Below are 19,328 nucleotides of genomic sequence, written 5' to 3' on the forward strand. Positions count from 1 at the left end.
ACTGCTGAGGGGAGCAGCGGGCGGGTCAGGAGAGGTCTGCCTCGCCATGTGGTCACCTCCGGGGCAGGCGGGAATCAAACTCATGCGGAAGTGGCTTTAGTTTCTCAGTGCAGTGCTTTAACCCGCTGCGCCACCAGGGAGGGCCCTCCTTTACTTTTTAATGTCACTTTTCCTTTTCTATAAAGTGGCAGTGACATCTGCTCAATGAATTATTGTGTGAGCAACAATTATTGTTATGTTTCTGAATTCATACAGAAAATGCCTAGTCAATAGTAGTTATGTTTAAGTGGTAGTAGTAATGTGAACTGGGTTGGGATCACACATTGGACAAGAGAACAGAGGACCAGGTCTTGACACCAAGTCTGACACAATAACCACAGTAACCACAGGCACTCACCTTTGCTTCCACTGACAAATAACAAGTTGAAATATATCGGAATGGGCTAAATGGCAAAGGTGTTTTCTTCACCTCTGTCTCATCGTTTCTTAAATGCTAATGAGCACCAAAATGAGGTGCAGGTCTTGTTAAAATGCAAATTCTGTGGCTCTGAGGCAGGGTCTGACCTTCTGCACCTCTAACTCGTACCCAGGTAGCACTGATGCTGCTGCCACACTTGATACTTGGAGGAGCGAACACCTTGGCAACTTAGTCAGATGGGAAGAGGGCACAGTGAGTTCAAGGCACTGCCCTCGTTGGAATACACTGTCTCTAGATCTTCAGAGGTGCCAGGATTATGTCATCTGAACTCAGTTACAAACAAAAAGCTAAAGGCAGTTTTGTCTGTTATTAAGTGACAAGTGAGAGGATTCACCGAGCACATTAAGAGGTGACTGATCTTGAAAACCCTATTCCAATGCTCCAGTCACACCTTCTGCCCCATGCAGGGATCTCTTGGACAAACGCTGCACAGGAGGCGGGAACTTGGCCGTGATCAAAAATGCGGAGACTGCACCCTATTACATGAGTCTGCTTTCTCATCAGACCCGGGAGACACAAGTCTACTTAATGGGCTGGAATGATTAACTAACACAGGAGAGGGCTTTGCTTCTCTCTCACCATCTCCTTTGCCTCACTGTGCAACCCTCCCCTTTGCAACCAAGTACTGGGGCACACTGCATTCTGTTTGGTCGCTCAGGTAGCTGATTTACCTGTCTGTAAAGTTCAATTCAGTGTCAATCAGAACCTTCATCTTACACCAATTTCTAGTTCCTCCCCTTCTACCCCAACTCACACAGGTCTGGGCTCTGTAAGCCACAGAGCAATGGGGCCCCGGGGCTGTTCAATTGCTCAGCTTCACAGCCTTTGAAGCAAGCTCTGCTAGTATGGTTATCTCAGGTGGCTGACTGCAAACTCCTCTTGACTGTTGAATGTCGCTGCAAAGGGAGACAGTGACACGCTGTCCCCTCTGCGGCTGTATATGGGTAGGTTCTGTGGAAATCCCTCCCTACACATGTCCGCCAAGGCCCCATCACAGGGCTGACCCTCGACGGCCTCTCAGCCCCGTTCTGACAAACTCCACACCACCTTCTCGTAGACTGTCTTAGGACAGGCAGTCCTCCTGGACAGGGGTACACTCCAGCAGAAGCCAAGCTACCGTCTGCAGTATCTGCTTACCTCACAGGGATCATGAAATTGTACCAGCCTTGGGGAAGAGCAGCTTGTCGCCACTGCACCCCACTGTTCAGATTTTGTGGGCCAGAGGCAGGACCTTGTCTCTTTTAAGCAACTGAACACGTTTTAACTTCACTAAAGACAGACACAATTATAACTATTAAATACTTTTCCCCCATAAGATTAGCCAAGATTTAAAAAGCTTGAATCTACAGTGTAGGGGGGAAATGCCATAAATCAATAGTATCAATGCACATTGGTATAGCTTATATGAGAAGAATCTGTATCAATTGGCATTTAAGGTGCCAGCAACCATTTGATGCAGCAATTCCTCTGCTAGGAATTGTATCCCACAGATACAGTCACATGCAAAGAGTTTGTGTAGCCTTCCCTGGTGGTGCAAGGAATTACATCTCAACACTATGAAGCTATCCACAGCCTCTGCAGCACGAGTTGGATCCCCAGCCAGGGAGGTGACCCATATGGCACAGCAGACCTCTCTTGGTTCCCCACTACTCCCCTCAGAAATGCATGTCATTACATCCACTGGTTCTGCTCCCACTCTGTCTCCGGTAAATCCTCTCACCGCCCCCCAAACTCAGGCCTGTACCCCAGCTCTTGTATGCATAAATAAATAAAATAAATCTTAGAAAAAGAGTTAGTGCAAGATTGTTCACTACACACTGGAATGGGAAATGCTTTGAAGTAACTTAAGTGTCCATCAGTGAGACACCAGAGAGCAGACTACTATGTGGCCACTACAAAGAGCTCTCTAATCTTATAAACATTGCAAAGGGGGAGTCTCTAGGTCATATACTTCAGGAAAATACATTTTCTCTCTTACTGTCAGGTGAATGCATTACATACTGAAAATTCCAATTGGAAAAAAATATGAATGACAATGTTCAAGTGAGTGCAAGTTGACAAGCCCCTGGCATCTAATAGGATGGCCCTAAACTCCATGTCACTGTATAATAATGACCTATAAAACTTTAGTGAGACATCCTTGGTTATTTTTCAAGCAAAAATGTAATAGTATAAAGTACTGCAACTGGGTAAAATTTCTTATACATAATCTTAACATTTGAGGGTTAAACAGATAAAATACTTTGAAATGTACTAACTAATGAGCCATAGTTTGTGAATGTAGTTTGAATGAGTGCCTTGAATTCTGGCTCTCATGAGACTGAATTTATCTGGATTTAAGGTGTATCTGCAGTTCTCCCAAAAAAGGGAACTTTGTATTTCAGACACTGCAACAGAAAGTGTGTGCAACACACTCATCTTCCAGGTGTTTTTTCCTGAAATTCAGGACAAAGGGCAGGAAATGCATGGCAAGGTGTGAGGAATGTCTAATTTGTTCGTTTAAACTCTAGTGACTTTGTGGAATCATGCATCATGGTGCAAATGGTGTATAAAGTAAAACAGTTTCCCTGGCATGGGGAATATATTGGCTGCCTTGTAAAACCCTTTTAGACTGGACTACTTGCTACAGTAAAGATAATTTCTGGCTCTCAAGTTGCACTGGAACATCGTGCCTGAGAACTGTGCGGTATTCTGCCAGTGTGGGCCTGAAAGAATCTGATGCTGGGGTCCCAGTAGAGAGAGCACAGAGATACCAGGCCGCCACTGGTGTGATTTTCAAACAGGCACCCTTCCGCGTGTTAGGTCAAGACCGGTTGTTTAAATCAAATGTACACAGCGCTGCACCAACTTTAGTATGCAGTGAATGAGTGGAGGCAGTAACATAAGAAAGCTAAAGGAAGCATCGCACCGCAAGTGTGCTGACGTTCTCCTTTACCCAGTTTCCAACTGGAATCCCCTCTGGGCTCTTGTGCGTGTACATTCACATGAAAGTAGAGGTAATGCTAGTACTTTTGGAGGTCTGGAGTAACATACTCTTTCCAAAATAACATATTCATCACTGTCAACCAAGCTCAAAGCATACCACAGATTTGTGAAATGGGGAGATGCTTAATAAAATATGAAGGAAAGATAAGGCATTGCAGCCAGTGTGGAAAAGCACATGCTTCTGTTATTAAATACTGTTTTCTCTGGAAATGTCAGTGCAAACTAATCAAGAAGCTATTGTGCCATGTGGCCTGACGTACACTCACACTGAACATTTTCAATTAATACAGTTTACTTTTTTCAATTCACTATCTCCTGTACCAAGGCAGCATAGCATACATTTTTCCAAGATAAGTTAAATGATGGGAATCAATTATCACATATGCGTCTCAGTGTTGAGAAAAAGCAGAACTTAATGAGGTCACCGAAGGAAAGACTACTGCTTAACTGTTCAAAATCATTTGTGTTTAAAAAGACTTTGTAGAAAGAAAAAATATTTAAAGCACTGTCAGCAGCTCACTGCTTGATTGCTTTAACAGAAGCGGAGGGGGAAGAAAAACTTACGGGCTCAGTGGAGCAGAGAGGAGAGGGAAGAGCCGTGGGAGAAGACAGACGCCAGGGCAGAGACTCGCCCAGGTGCTGCGGGCTGAATGGGGAGGGCAGCCATGCGTGCCGTCCTCTGGAGCAGACCCTCTGGTCCGGGCAACAAATACCAAGTTGGGGGGGCAACTGGACCATCTCATGTGCTGCCATTTGAATATAGCCTTCTCCAGTGGTGAGAAGGCACAGGAAGAGCTCATGGGCTCAAGAGCCAGAAAAGCCAGCCTTCAAATAAACAAAGAAGTCAGTTAGTGAAGTCAAAAGGCAGCTGTGATTCCTGAGAGACTTCAGACTCAGCAGCTCAGGGAAGCCTGGCAGAGAGCTGCAGGGCTGAGGTATGTCAGAGCTTCTGATCAGAAGAGGTTGAAAGGGAAATGAGCCAAGACTCCGGATGTTTGCTGAGCCCAGCATAGGAAAAATATGTGTGTACTTAAAAGTCGCTTATCCTTGATCCAAAGCCTAATAGCATGCCTCTTTATAGCCTTTATGAACTCCTGGAAAGTCTCTATCTTCAGTGGTTTTCCTTTCATAGTTTATTTTCACAACAGATCCCAAGTAATACAAGTTCCATACAGTGTTGAGATACAAGATTAAGTCTACCTAAATCAGCACTTTTCTGTGGATCAAAAACAACCAGTTAGACATCTGAATAACCTGATCATATAAACAGGAAACAAAGAAATTACATGAGGAAATTATAAAACAATGCTGAGATTTAAATAATGTGACTGAATGAAGAGTGGGTATTTTAGAGGATGCAATGGTTCTGAAAATAATGTGTAGTTTAAAAATATTTCTAAGTGATGCCAATGAAAAAATACCAGCAGGAGAATTTGTCACTTTCCAATACAATTCTGATTTCTTTTCTGGGTGAAAAATCAAGCAAGAATAAGCATGAAATATTGCAAACGTCACAAAAAGAGGAAATTTACCATGCAAAATGTTAAAATCTATCATTAGGCTATAATAATTAAAATATTCTATTAATAACACAGCAATCAAAACAATATCAAGTGAAAAGATCAGAGGGCCTGAAATAGATCCTAGCATACACATAACTTAACACACTGGGAGGAATTATCTCTAATCAAAGAGGAAGAGACAAATTAGTCAATAAGTGATGGTATGGAAATTAGCTATTTGGAAACATACAGAACTAACCCGTGGTCTATACTCATGTCAAAATAAAAATTAATCCTTGAAAGCTGATGCTGGAACTGAAGTATCCAAAGTGGGAGGGGGACGGCGCTAGCAACAAGCAAGGAAGGGAGACAGGGTGATGGATACCACTGGCTTGGTGGTGACACCTGATGGGGGATGCTAACATTACCTCAATTAAACACATCTAAAACTAAATAAACAGACATTTATTAAAGTAAGTCAAAATAAAATCAGATGGATGAAAGAGTTAAACTTTAAAAGCAAAACCATAAAAAGCAACAGTGAATATTTATGTCTTAAGTGGTAAAGGCATTCATCAACGCCTAATGAAAGAAATCACAAAAAAACATATAAATTTTATTCCATAGAATTTTAAATTTTCATACTAAACACTGGGGAAAGGAAAGGAGGAATGCCCTCTACAACTATGACAGAATTAACACCTTCACCCTAGAAGCAAGTCCATGTCATTAGGCTCTGGATCAAATGGAGATCCACTGTCTTATTCCCCAACATACAACATGTGACCATGTGTGCGATTTTACTAGTAACTGGAACTACAACTGACATCAACACAAAAATGGCATTTTTCTGCCTGTCAAATAGGGAAAGTTTTTTCTATATATATTACACTATGGCTATGCTGTTCAATATGCTACTGACTAGCCACTTGAAATAGGGCGACTCTAAACTGAAATGTGCTAGAGTGTAACATGTACATAGGAATTCAGAGAGCTACTATAGAAAAAAGTAAAATATCTCATTAATAATTTTATGTTGACAACTTGTTGAAATTATGTATTTTGGATCTACTGTGTTAAATAAGATATACTAAAAATTGTTTTTTACTTTTTTAATCTTGTTAATAATAAAAATTATTAATTTTATTTTAAGTATAAATTATGTAAATGTAAAGTGTAGGGCAAGCTATTTTGATACACACATACACAGTGAAATGTTTAGTACAGTCTAATTAATATATCATCTACTCACACAATTATCAGTTTGGGGTGGGGAATTTTAAATTACACGTATGGCCTACAGTAAATTTCTACAGGACTGGGCGACTTCAGCTTAGGGACAAAGAATCGGTTACTAACACACACCCTGGTGGGAATACAAATTACTTCTGCATGATTTCTGAATAACATTTCAGCAATATGTACCAAAAGCACTTACTTTTAAATGCTCTGTACCCTTTTACCCAATAATTCCATCTACAGGATTCTATCTTAAAGCAGTAATCAGTCAATTAGATTGTAGATAGGCAGATTGTTTGATTGATTGAGAAATACACAGCTGAATAGATGATAGATACATAAAACTGCATGTAAAATATGTTAATTCTGAAACATTACAGAGTCTAAACATTCAATAATAATTAAAACATGTGCATTTAGTGACATTATTAAATATACATGGTACCAAAAAAGGAAGAAATGGAATTGCATGTATATTATTATCCTAAATGTTTAAAAAATATAAACATACACAAACACAAAATAAAAGACTAAGTGAAAATGCACATTATGTATTAACTATTTTCCCTCTATTATTTTTGAGGTTTTTTTTTTTTTAGTATATGTATTAGCAAAGTTTAGAATAAGCACGTAATTCATTTTTCGTTGTTGAAAAAAATTCTTCTACATTTTTTGCACTGATACCATCACAGCTACCTAGCTAATAAAGAAATCTCCAACTAGCAATGAAACCCTTGAGGAGGGCCACATGTCTTGGGGAGTATCCTAATTGTGTTTAAATGACAGCCCCAAATAGTTTGGGATTCTCAATGAGGTCAGGTTTAACATGGACATAAAATCAGCTTAACTAACCCTTTAGTAAGATCTACAGGGTTTTTTTGCCCACTACCTGTTGGGACAGGAACGTAAGCAAAGGAGACCAGACCCAGAGCATAAGACTAGCAGGTGCCATCGGCATGGACTTCAAAGTTTTTCCACCTCATTGTTTCAAACACTCAGGTATTATTTAGCTACAGAAATAGATAGCCTCCTTTACACTCAAATATATAGTTAACTTGTTTCTCACACCTTATAAGCTAGTAAAAAGATCAGGGGCATCTCTTGGTATGTGACTGATGGGAACAGACTGATTTCTCTTACATGTGAGAAGATAACCACCTTTGCCCTAAATCGCCGAGGTATGCTCACTATCATCTTTAAGTCTCCAAAGCATACACAAAGAGGTATGTTAATTCCATGTGCGTGAGCATCAGAAAGAGTTTCTCTGATCCAAGGATTTGAGTTAATGCCACAGTGAAGCCGACTCCATCCAAGAAGCCAAACACAAGCAGTGGTTAGTTAGCTGAATTTATGCATAGCAATATAAGTGAGAAACTACTTGGTTTGTCATATACTTGAATGTTTTTAAGAAGAGATATTTTAAATTGCACAAAAGAAACATTTTCAATTCATAACTGCTAGAGATTTGCATTGTAAATCCCACCAGCTACTATTTGAAATGCTGACTGTTATTTGCAGTAAAAAGCATTCTGATTTTAACATTCAAAACTGAGCATCATGCAATACTGATCTTGCTCTTGTGTGTAGATGAAAGGCACTCCACAAATCCAGGGTGGATTCCTCAATACCAAAATCCTTGAGAAAACTTTCTCCTGGAATCTTGCCCTGGTACGTCCAATCTGATTTAGTGAAAGCAAGACTTAGGGAGGCCAACTCTAGGCAACTAGGCAACATCTGACTTCCTTTTCTCCCCTCATGCAGGAAAAAGTAGATTGTACAAAGACGAGAGAACTAGACTGAATTCGTTTCCTATCTCTTCATTCTGATAAGCCATGATTTGCACCTCCAGTAGAAAGCACTCTTGAAAAGTGCAATCATACTGTGTATTTCTTTGTGTACTACAACAAATCATACAAACAATATATACTACATAACCATGCCCATAAATGACTTTTAATGAAAATATCTCTTGCCTTCAAATAGCGTATATTACCTCTCTTGTTAGCACCCTAATTAGTCCTAGGGAAGAAAAAAAAAAAAACCTTGCTACTTAATTTAACCTTATGAATCTGGTTGTACGTCTGTGTATTTACTTGGTCCCTCAAGCCATCTTCAAAAAACTAGCTTGCTAAAGGCGCTATGTTGTGTATATGTGTGTGTGACAGAGATAAAGAATATACTAATAGGTATAGTTAGAGACACAGATAAACATATACATGCCCATATGGATACAGCTATACCCAATTTTGAGTAGTGAATGCATCTATCTTATAATTCCAGGTCAAACTTAAACCAACACAGAGCAGTCCTCCCAGATTTGTCCATATTTCTTTTCTAGAGAAATTAGTATTCCCTGACTATTGCAGAATTAAACTGATGAATTTATGACACCAGGTAGCAGGGGACCCTAAACTGGATAAATAGTTTCCCAAATACTGTCTGGGTTCTCAACACACAGTTGCAAGACTGCTCACACTTAGGAAATAACAACAAAGGGATTTACTGAACCAAAGGGAAAAACAAGTTACTAAGGCAAATAATGACAATTTACCCAAAGTCGTGTCCAGTCCTGTCCTGCACAAAGACCATCATGTGGCGTCTCCCCACCAACGAAGATGTGCCGCTCCTCTCCCAAACAGCAGGTCGCATGTCTAAGATGGTGTCTTCCTGCCTCTGCCAACCTGAGGCACACGGCAGCCAGACTGCAGGCCAAGTTCCAACTCACAAAGACAACAGGAGACATAACAGAAGACACTCCCGGAGCTGCAGGACACTCCACCACAGCACCAGATGAGTGAACCAGCCACTGCCACCAAATGACCCCACAGAAGCCCTCATGCACAAAGCTAAGCCAGGCTGTGTCTGCAAGAAAAACCAGGAGCCTTTTCAGTCACTCGGCTACTTGCAAATGTTCTTCCTCTCCAAGGTTGCCTACTGAAGACCTTTGCATTCAGTAGTCCACAGCAGCATTCTGTAAGATCAGTCTGGTCAGGGACTGAAACCCACTGTCCCCCCAAAAATAAATGCTGAAACAACTCGAAGCCGGAACTTAAGCCTTGCATCCTCAAGACCAGACAAACTTTCTTCTTCTTCCCAGCCCCTTATGCCTTCTGTCTCACTTCTCTTTCCTCAAGGTAGCCCCTCCTCAAAATCTGATACTTTTTAACATTATCCTGGAGGCTGTTTGTCTTCACCAGCAACACCCTGGGGGGGGGGGCACCACCTGCAACTGTCCTTGGCCTCAGCCCAGGCTACATTCCCTGCTTTTGTGTCCCTATGGTGCACATTGGACAAACCCTTTGCATTGGCATAATAACAAACAACACTATACCACACAGTGGCACAGCTACCAGCATCATTTACGCTATAAGGAAATCATTTGTCACTCAACATCAACCCTAGGGATGTTTGAGCAAGGTAAAAATTTGATATTCAAATCTCATATGCCTTATTTCAAGACTTAAACTTTTCAACAGAATTGGCTCAAAAAAGGGGTTTGTTTTAAACATATAAAATAAAATAAAATGATCAAATATCAATTAACTGTGTAAGCAAATAGATCTGTTTAGCACATATGAGCTAATCATTGGCTCATTTCTCTTTGTAATAAGATGGGTTTTATCAGAAGATGATAAAACCTCTGATAAAACCCATGATTTTTTTAGTATTTCTAGAGTGTACTTTGCAAAAGTGCCATGTTTCTATAACCCACGTTTCAGTAAACAATGGGGAAATGTTTTTGCCTAGCAAAGAATTTCAAATACCATGTCAGCTAACACTACTACATGATTCAAACTGGCTTCAAAGAGACTGCGTGGGGTAGTGCAGGAGCTCCACAAGACCAAGGTTCCTGATACAGCTCCACCTCATCCAAGCTGCCTGATAGAACCCTGTTATCCAAATAAGGAACATGTAAAAATCAAAGGATTTCTAAAATCAAATGGATAGTTAAGACTTAAGCTTTCCCAAAAGGCAAAGTAAACAATTTAGCCATCTCTACCACTGACAGTCAATAAAATATAGTAAAAATATTGTAAACATATTTCAAGAGCACGAACAAAATGCTAATAATTAGCATTAACAGAGAGATATTAATGTGTGAGAAATTGTCAGCAGTCAAAACCTTAGGGGTGAATAGGCATTGGAGGGAACTCAAAGCCATCTTAACCCAAAGGGTATATATATTGTCCTAAAAGGAGAGGCTAGGAACTGAGCTTCACTTTTGATGACCCTGCAGCCTCAGAGCTGAAAACTAAAAGTCAAAACCTGATGTGGCCATAACACCTGAACATGCCCCTTCGCATCTAAAAGTCAAACCTGAAGCCTACCAAAGATTGGCACTCTGATAAACAGGTTCGCCTCCAAGCTAACAAGCCAAAAGACCTCACTTCCAAAGTTAGGGTGAAACAAACATCTCTCATACTGAATTGCAACATTTGGGACACCCAGGGGTCCTCAACCTGAAAAACAGAAATAGTAAATATACAATGTCAAACCTACTTAAGTGGAAAAATGAAAAAGATAATCTCTGCAGCTGAGATCAAAAAAGGAGAAGGAAAAACAACTATAGAATAGGGAAGACTTTAAAAAATGGAAAATAAGATGGAGTTGGCCTGAATATATCAGTACTTACAGTCGGGGCAAAGGATGAAGTTCTCTAGTTACAAGAAGATAATTACAATGTGTTTCCTTTTAAATATCATCACTGGCTCTTTACCAGAACCAAATATACAACATGCCACTTAAATGTTGTAAATACAAAGAAATAAATATGTCATACAAGGACAAACAAAAGAAAGCTGCTGTAGCTACATCAATATCAGACAAATTTTACTTTTAGGCAAAATCATTACAGAGGATCACCAGCTAATGATAAAAAGTTTAAATAACCATTAAGCTTACAGAATCCCAACTTTGCATATGACTTAATAAATCAAAAATACATGAACCAAAATTCAGCAGAAAAATGGGGAAAAATCAGACAGATCTATACTCATATCCGGGTATTTTAACTCTCAATAACTGGCAGAATGATCAGCAAGTTAAAATATAGAACTATATTAGCAACATCATAACCAAAGTTTAACTTGAGATCGAATGGACACAAGAAGAAATTGAACAGTTGAACAGTCTTATAACTATCGCACATGCACAACAACTACCATGTGTGCATGTACACACACACGTGCACACACAAATAGTGAGAGGTCAACTCCACTGTCAATTGTCAAGTGATGTGAGTCACTTGAGGGAAACGAATTCCAATTTTGCACAACAGTTTCAGAAAATAAAAAAGGAGACCACACACCACAACTGTTTTTACAAAGTTAATACAGTTTTTATACCTAAAACTGAAAGATGATTTGAAAAGGGAAAATTACAAGCCAGTCTTGATAAGAGTTATGGATGTAAAATTCTAACCAAAAAGAAATAAAACAAATCTAAAAGTAAATTTACAGAGTTATGCACTTGTGCAGGTAAAATTTATTTCAGGAACTCAGGATTGGTTTAAGGTTGAATAACCAAAAATGTAATTCATTACATTAATAGGTTAGAGGAGAGAAGCCAAAACTTATGCCCATAGATGCAGAAAAATCACTTGATAAATTTCAATGGAATCTTTTAAAAAAATGAAACTTCTAGAAAATCACTAATAGAAGATAACTTCCCTACTCAGATGATAGATGTCTTGAAAACTTGTACAAAAGACATCGTACTTAATGGTGACGCATTAAAATCTTTCCCTCTTGAGATTGGGAGAAATGCAGGGCTGCCTAATATCACTACTTCTATTTAACATTCCCCTAGTCAGCACAGTAAGGCAAGAAAAAGTTATAAAATGTATAAGCATAGAGAAGAAATACACTTATCATTATGACAGATAGGATTGTTCAAATAAAAAACCCGTAAGAATCTAGATAAGCCATTAGAGTTAATATCACAGTTTAGCAATTTTCCTTGGAGAAAGATATAAATATAAAATAATCAAGTGTGTTTCTCTGTATAAGCAATAACAATTGTTAAGTCCTTATAAAATGTATCATGAACAATTACAGAAAAACATCAAGTCCCCAGAAATAAATCAAACAGAAAGATACATACGATCTCTAATGGTGAAGATTATAAGTTATTTAAAGGCATTAAGAAGATAGAAATAAATGAAGAGATATGCTACAGTCAAGGATTTGAAGACAATATTTTTTAAGTGTTATTTCTCCACACACGGACATGGAGATTCAGTACAAGCCCAGTCCGGATCAGACAGTAGGATCCCCAGTGCCAGCCAAAGTGGAGTAAGTCCCTTCCAGCCTCGCTCATACTGATTACAACCAAAACTCGAGGAAAAACAAAAGACTACCTGAAGGTTCTAAAAAGTAAACAAAGCCAGCAAATGGGGGAAGTGATTCAAAACTTACAAAAGCAACTGTTACAGAATTGATTTTCTCAGGTTTATTTCCTCTTTGCTCCTCCTGCTTTGACATGTACTGTGGCTCAGTCATGGAACTGGACAGTGGGAGAGGATAGCCCAAGTCTGAGAGAAAGTCTCTCTCTTTCCGCTAGAGAACCAGGAAATGGGGGGCCCAGGGGCTAGGGAGTGTGAGGAGAACCCAGAGAGGGAGGAGGGAGCTCATAATTCTGTGTATGGGCTGGCACGAGTCCCAGGCTCAGCCTTGTCTTTCTGGCTACGGAACTGAGAATAGGGGCCAATGGAGAATAAAAGGAAAATCCCATTTTTCTGGGTTTTTTTTTCTCTCTCCTTCTCTGCCATTCTTCAAGGAAATTATATGACAGCAGCATGAATAGCCCAACCCATGGGATAACCTGCTATTTACCACCAGCAAGAAAACAAAACATTGAGGTGGAAAAGAGGGCTGGAATCTCGTGGTCCAAAAAGTATAGAGGGTATTCCTGCCCAATTAGTTGTTTCTGCCCTCCCCTCCTTCAGGAAAAATCATCCAACCGGAAAAAGAAAAAGAAATTACAGAAAAAAGAAAAACAATCAGAAACCTGTAAAACAATATGACAGGGTCTAAGATTGATGTCAGTGGAGCTCCAAAGAGAAGACAGAAACAAATGTGAAAGAAATATTTGAAGAAATAATGCTAGAAAAATTCTTTAACCCCTGAGAGTCTCATTATCATCATATGTAAAATGGGGGCTGTGAAGTCTTTTAGTTCAGAGCTCAAGTAAGATTTGTGCCAAAACTGAGTCTAAAATACTTCCCTGTGGGTCCTCCCTGGTGGCACAACAGGTTAGGATGCAGCACTGCAAGCTGGCCGCAGCCGCGTCAGTGTGAGTTCAATCCCCACCTGCCCCAGAGGTGGCCCACATGGCGCAGCAGACCTCTCCTGTCTCTCTGCTGCTCCCCTCAGCAGCGTACTTTATCAATCTTCCTTTTCTACTCCCCACACTGTCTCTGGTGAGTCCTCTCACCATCCCTGCGCCTCTGGCTTGTACCCCAGTTCTATATGCATTATAAATAAATCTTTAAAAATAAAATAAAGGAGGGAGCAAGTCATCAGCTCCACTTTTCTAAATGGATTCCCACTGTGCCTCTGTTCCTTGAGCATTCTCAAGATTTTACAAGCTGCTCCTCTGTCTTGACAAATGTGATAACCCTATTCTCCAGCTCCAATTTTTCACATTGTTGATGGATGTTGGTATGCTAATAGAAAGTATAAGCACTTGTACACAGTGTGCAAATTAATGTGATTATAACTGGTGTACAGCATTTGGTCACTTGACTCAGACCCTGACATCAATTCCATGACCTTCATGAGGTACTGAGCTATATGAAATTCAGTCAAGTTACCCTCTCTGAACCTGTTAGACATCTACAAAAGAGAGGTAATACAAATGAAAACTTAGTGAGCCTTACTAATACTGGGGACTAAAGCAGATGCTTAACACACATTGGCACTGATTACTCGTACACCATAAAAGGTAATGTGACTATTGTTAAACCAATTGCCTCACTTGTGTTGGAGAAAAACCAATATTCACATTCAGATCTCTTTATTGCCCAAACCCAACCTACTACACCTCATCACTTCTCAATGAACGGAATAACGCCCATATAAGTAGGCAATCTACAGTCAGCGGCTGGAAAAACATCACAGATTAAGGGAGCTATTGCTTATAAAACTCTCGACACATGACCTCACAGGAAGAAGGCACGTAAATAGATGAAATGCTTTTGTAGCCTCTCAATTTTTCTCCGGTGCAATTGTTCAAAAACTAAAACAAGACACTGTTCTTTTGACTGAATAACTGGAACTATCATGTGTCTGCTCTCCCCACACACCTAAGGTGAGGTCAGCTGTTACGTACATGTTGTGGCACTTCTGGAAAGCTTGAAATAAAGCAACTAGAAACACATTTCACATGGAATGGGATTAACATGACTGCTTTTAAACCTAAGCAAAAAAAAATACTCCATATTTTATAAAATCATGAAGATAGTTTCTGGATGCTTTGGATAATCCCTTGAATCCCCTGAAATTGTATGCAAAATGTGTATGTGTAGTACCAGCTCGCTTTTCTGGAAACTGGATGCCTACCTTTCAGCAGATTTTTAAAGATTATTTATTTAGGCATATAGAACTGGAGTATAGGCCAGAGGTGCAGGGGTGGTGAGAGACTTCACCAGAGACAGAACGGGGATTAGAACAGCCAGATCTAAACTGCTGAGGGGAGCAGCAGGCGAGACAGGAGAGGTCTGCCGTGCTATGTGGGTCAGTACCCTCAATGGGGATCGAACTGATGCGACAGTGAAGGAATTGAAGAGACTGCTAAGAGGGCACGAACTTGAGGAATAAGTCTTAGAGATTTGAAGCACAGTGTTGTGGTTAACAGCACTATTAAAGACTTCAAAGTTGCTAAGAGACTAGATCTTAAGTGTTCTATATAGGACAATGAAGTGCAGTAAGTGTGTAACACTGTGGTGGCAATCACACTATAATCTAAGTATGCAAACCCACACTGCCGTACACATTTCATTTATACAATGCTGTATGTCAAGTAGTTCTCAAGAAAAAAAAAAAAAGCACAGACTGGACCATCCACTGTTGAGATGGACTTGTGAGAGATAAGCTATTGTGAGCTTAATAAATGCAATAGTTGGTGTCCATCTAACAACTTCTTTTCTAGCTCTACTTGTTACCCATTATGTGTTTAAACAATGCCCTTTCTGTCAGACAGTGACAATACTGCTGCTTTTGGAGACAGATGAAGGGGGCATGAGTCAAAGAATGTAGGTAGCTTCCAGACGCTGGGGAAAAAAAAAAAAAAAAAAAAACAGATTCTCCCCAAGAGTCTCTGAAAAGAATGCAGTGCTGCAGCCACCTCACATGCAGCCTGGTCAGACCCGTTTCAAATTTCTGACCTACAGAACTACACAGTAAGTGTATGTGGTCTAAGCCACCGAGCATGTGGAAATGTGTTAGAGCATAACAGAAAACTTAAGATAGTCAGCAAAGAATTCTTTTGCTTTTCCAGCCCTTCCTTCCTCCAAACCCCCGGCCCCTTGTTTGATGATTCATAACCTCATTTAAATGCTGGTAACTTAGGGAGACAGATAAGGATTGGCAAACGTCATAGCTCCTGCTTTAATAGATTTCCTCTGTGAAGATGCAAGAACGAAGAAAGCATATTTTTAATCTTTTGCTCACTTAAAATTAACTAGAAAAATATTGTGACAGATGGCGTCCCTCATGCTGCCTTAGCATTTTGGCATGTTCCACTTAATACATCACTTATGTTCCCAACTCAGAGCAGAAAATCCAATTACTGTAAGGGCATTGTAGTGCTTAAACAACCTCACTTTGGTGCATTTTAACTGAAGAAGTGAGTAGATCATAGTGACCAGCTACAGTGGGAATCAGGAGAACTGGTAGATAACGTACTTTGGGCAACAGAATGACCACCTAGTGCCTAGGCTCTGAGACGCTGCTGAGGAGAGTGGGGCGGAGCCGTAGGGTGCATGAGCTTCAGTGTGCCCGTGCTTGCTCCCACATGTTTCTCTGAGCACTTTCTGCAAATTTTTAACCAGTATGTGGGTTCTGCAGCCTACCTATTATTCTTAGAACAAGCTGAATAACCAACTATACCGTTGCAATTACCTTTCCCAATGTTTGGCCTTATGCTGACCCACTTGGAAGCAACACTGGGGTTTATCACTGCCTTGTTAAAAGGTTCAAAAGACTCTTTAAAAGCCCAGCTGCAAGAACTACAAAAGAAGTTTCTGTTTTGATCTGAATAGGCAAGTTATTAACAATATCTGTTCAAGTCAAAATGCAGTCTGAGAAGCCGGAGCTACTAGAGACCTTGGAGATCATTTGGTCAAATGCACTTACCTCCCTGGGTAAGGAAATGGAGAGAGCTGCAAAAGATGGGCAGTGAGAAAAGGCAGATCTGGGACTTGAGCCTGGACCCATTAATTCCTGCTTTTCCTCTCCCTATTTAGGAAACGTGCAATCATTCTTTAAATGTTTCCTTTTTTATTTTTGAAGTTTCCCATAATCCTCCCATTTAACACAACTAATGTATTTTTGCTTTCCATATTACGTTCTACATGCATATTTTACTTAACTGCAACTGCAATGTACATGGGAATTCAGGAAGATGTTCATCCCAAGATGCACATTCAAAAATTAATAGTTTCGGCCCTGCCTGGTGGTGCAGTGGGTTAAAGCACAGCACTGAGAAGCTAAAGCCGCTTCCGCATGAGTTCAATCCCCGCCTGCCCCGGAGGTGACCCCATGGCGTGGCAGACCTCTCCTGACCCGCCCGCCGCTCCCCTCAGCGGTGTACTTCGTCGATCTGCCTGTTCTGCTCCCCGCTCTGTCTCTGGTGAAGCCTCTCGCTGCCCCTGAGCCTCTGGCCTGTACCCCAGTTCTGTGTGCACAAATAAACAAATCTTTAAAAAAATTAATAGTTTCTCACATAAATGTAAAAAATCAGAAAGAGGATTAAAAAGAAATATGGAGAAGTTATATAGTATCACAATGAAAGGATTCTTTCAAAGCATGAGTGTTAAAAGTGTGACGGAAAACTCTAGATTGCACTGCATAAAGTGTATTTATTTTTAGATTAAATACAAAAGTGAGGCTACTTAAGTAACTATAATATTAAATTGCCATTTTAAATGACAGATAAGCCTGACATTAAGTACACCCAGTAAATCAGCAACTCCGTAGTAACTGCCCACAACTTGCCAGGCTCTTCTAACTGCTGTGAAGACAGGGGTCAGGAAGACAGAGTTTCTGCTTCCCAGAAAGTTCCCCTAGGTATACACATAAAATACAAACCTCCAAAGCAGGGGTCAGCCCTGACCCCTGAGGACCCCTGCTTGCAGCTGCCCTGCCCCACCCCCAAACACAGACACATTTAGCCCTTTCTCATTTGAGCTTCCCTGTGTTAAAAGAAACAATTTCCAGGCCCTCCCTGGTGGCGCAGCGGGTTAAAGCACAGCACTATGAAGCTTAAGACACTTCCACATGAGTTCGATCCCCGCCTGCCCCAGAGGAGATCCACATGGCGAGGCAGACCTCTCCTGACCCTCCCGCTGCTCCCCTCAGCAGTGTGCTTTGTCGATCTGTCTGTTCTGTTCCCCACTCTGTCCCTGGTGAATCCTCTCACCATCCGCATCTCTGGCCTGTACCCCCAGTTCTGTATGAATAAATAAATGCATCTTAAAAAAAAAGAAACAATTTCCTATATCTTCATGGGGCACTAACTTTTACATGACAACCCTGCAACCCTCTTTGCATTTTTAATGAAATTATGAAAATATGGCATTTCTCTGGCTGTGCCAGCTCCAGGGATTGTCTTTTACATTACATGAGCACAGGCATCTGTCACTGTGTGAATGTGACAGCTCAGCTCATCGTCTCTTCTGGCTGAGCTACCGGGGCATGCATTTATCACCAACGGCAGGTGTGGCTGTGTCTGTGTCCTTTTTGTGCTCTGGAGCACTCTTCCTGAAATGGCAAGGCTTGTTGGCGGTCACCCCATGTGGGCAGCAGTAGAAAGGTGAGATTTCCTCCAGCAGCAATTTACACTGGACGTCGTGGGGCTTCAAGGATGCTTACCCCTGACTACCCCAGTAGGGGACACTATCTTACCCATCTCCCAATCTTCATAACCCTACATGTCCCGGTGACAGCTCCTGGCATCAAAAAAATCCATGAATGTGAAAGCTCTTTGAAAATAGCAGAGTCCCACACAAGGTCAAGGTCAGAAATGTTAGGGGGAAATGATCCTGGATTTCTACAACAACAATAATTAAAAAAAAAAAAAAGAACAGGGTGCAGTCACTAGATGGGAAGAACTCTGAACTTGAACCTCACCATGTTCATCACTAAGTGACTGGGGGCAAATCCCTTTAACATCTCATTCTCCACTTCCTTGGCTGTGAAAATGGGGAACTGAGCTCCTCCACTTAGCCAAGTAACCTGTGCATGTGAACACATTCAGCAGATGGTTGTGGTACCTGAAACCCAATCAGATTTCTGGTCTGGCTGGTTTAGTTACAGTTACCTGCTGAATCAAGAAGTCACTGCTATAGTTGCTGATTCCAGAATCCTGCCACGATCACTCCAGTTCTCAACAGCCACAACAGATGTTTCACACACTCCTCTCTCCACCATGCCTCAGCTCCAAGTTCAAGTCTCATGTGAGTACATGAGATTGGCAGAGCCTAAATCATATCCAGAACCTCAGCTGTGGGAGAGGATCTAGCCTGTGCTTGAAGCAAACTTCAAAGAGGCTAGAATGGCTGAAAAACATTCCAAGTCACAGTTTCCCGCACATTCTCTTTGATAAGCCAAAATCCCCCCCCCCCATGACATCCACCCCTGGTGTGATGCCTGTGGATATGTTATATTACATGCTAAAAAGGATGATCTCTAGGTAGGGAAATTATGATGGATGATCTGTACATGAGTGCTTAGCAGCAGAAGAGGAAGCAGAGAGGGATAGCAGGTGAGGAATTTCCAAATTGAAAGCTTGAGAAGTGCTTGATCCACAGAGGTGACTACAAGTATAAATGGGAGACCAAGTATAAATGGGGATGAGAAACTGAGTTCTTGCCAAACTTAAATGAGCTTTGAAGCTGATTCTCC

Source organism: Condylura cristata, unplaced genomic scaffold (assembly GCF_000260355.1).
Source record: "Condylura cristata isolate star-nosed mole 26May11 unplaced genomic scaffold, ConCri1.0 scaffold00019, whole genome shotgun sequence".
NCBI lineage: Eukaryota > Metazoa > Chordata > Mammalia > Eulipotyphla > Talpidae > Condylura > Condylura cristata.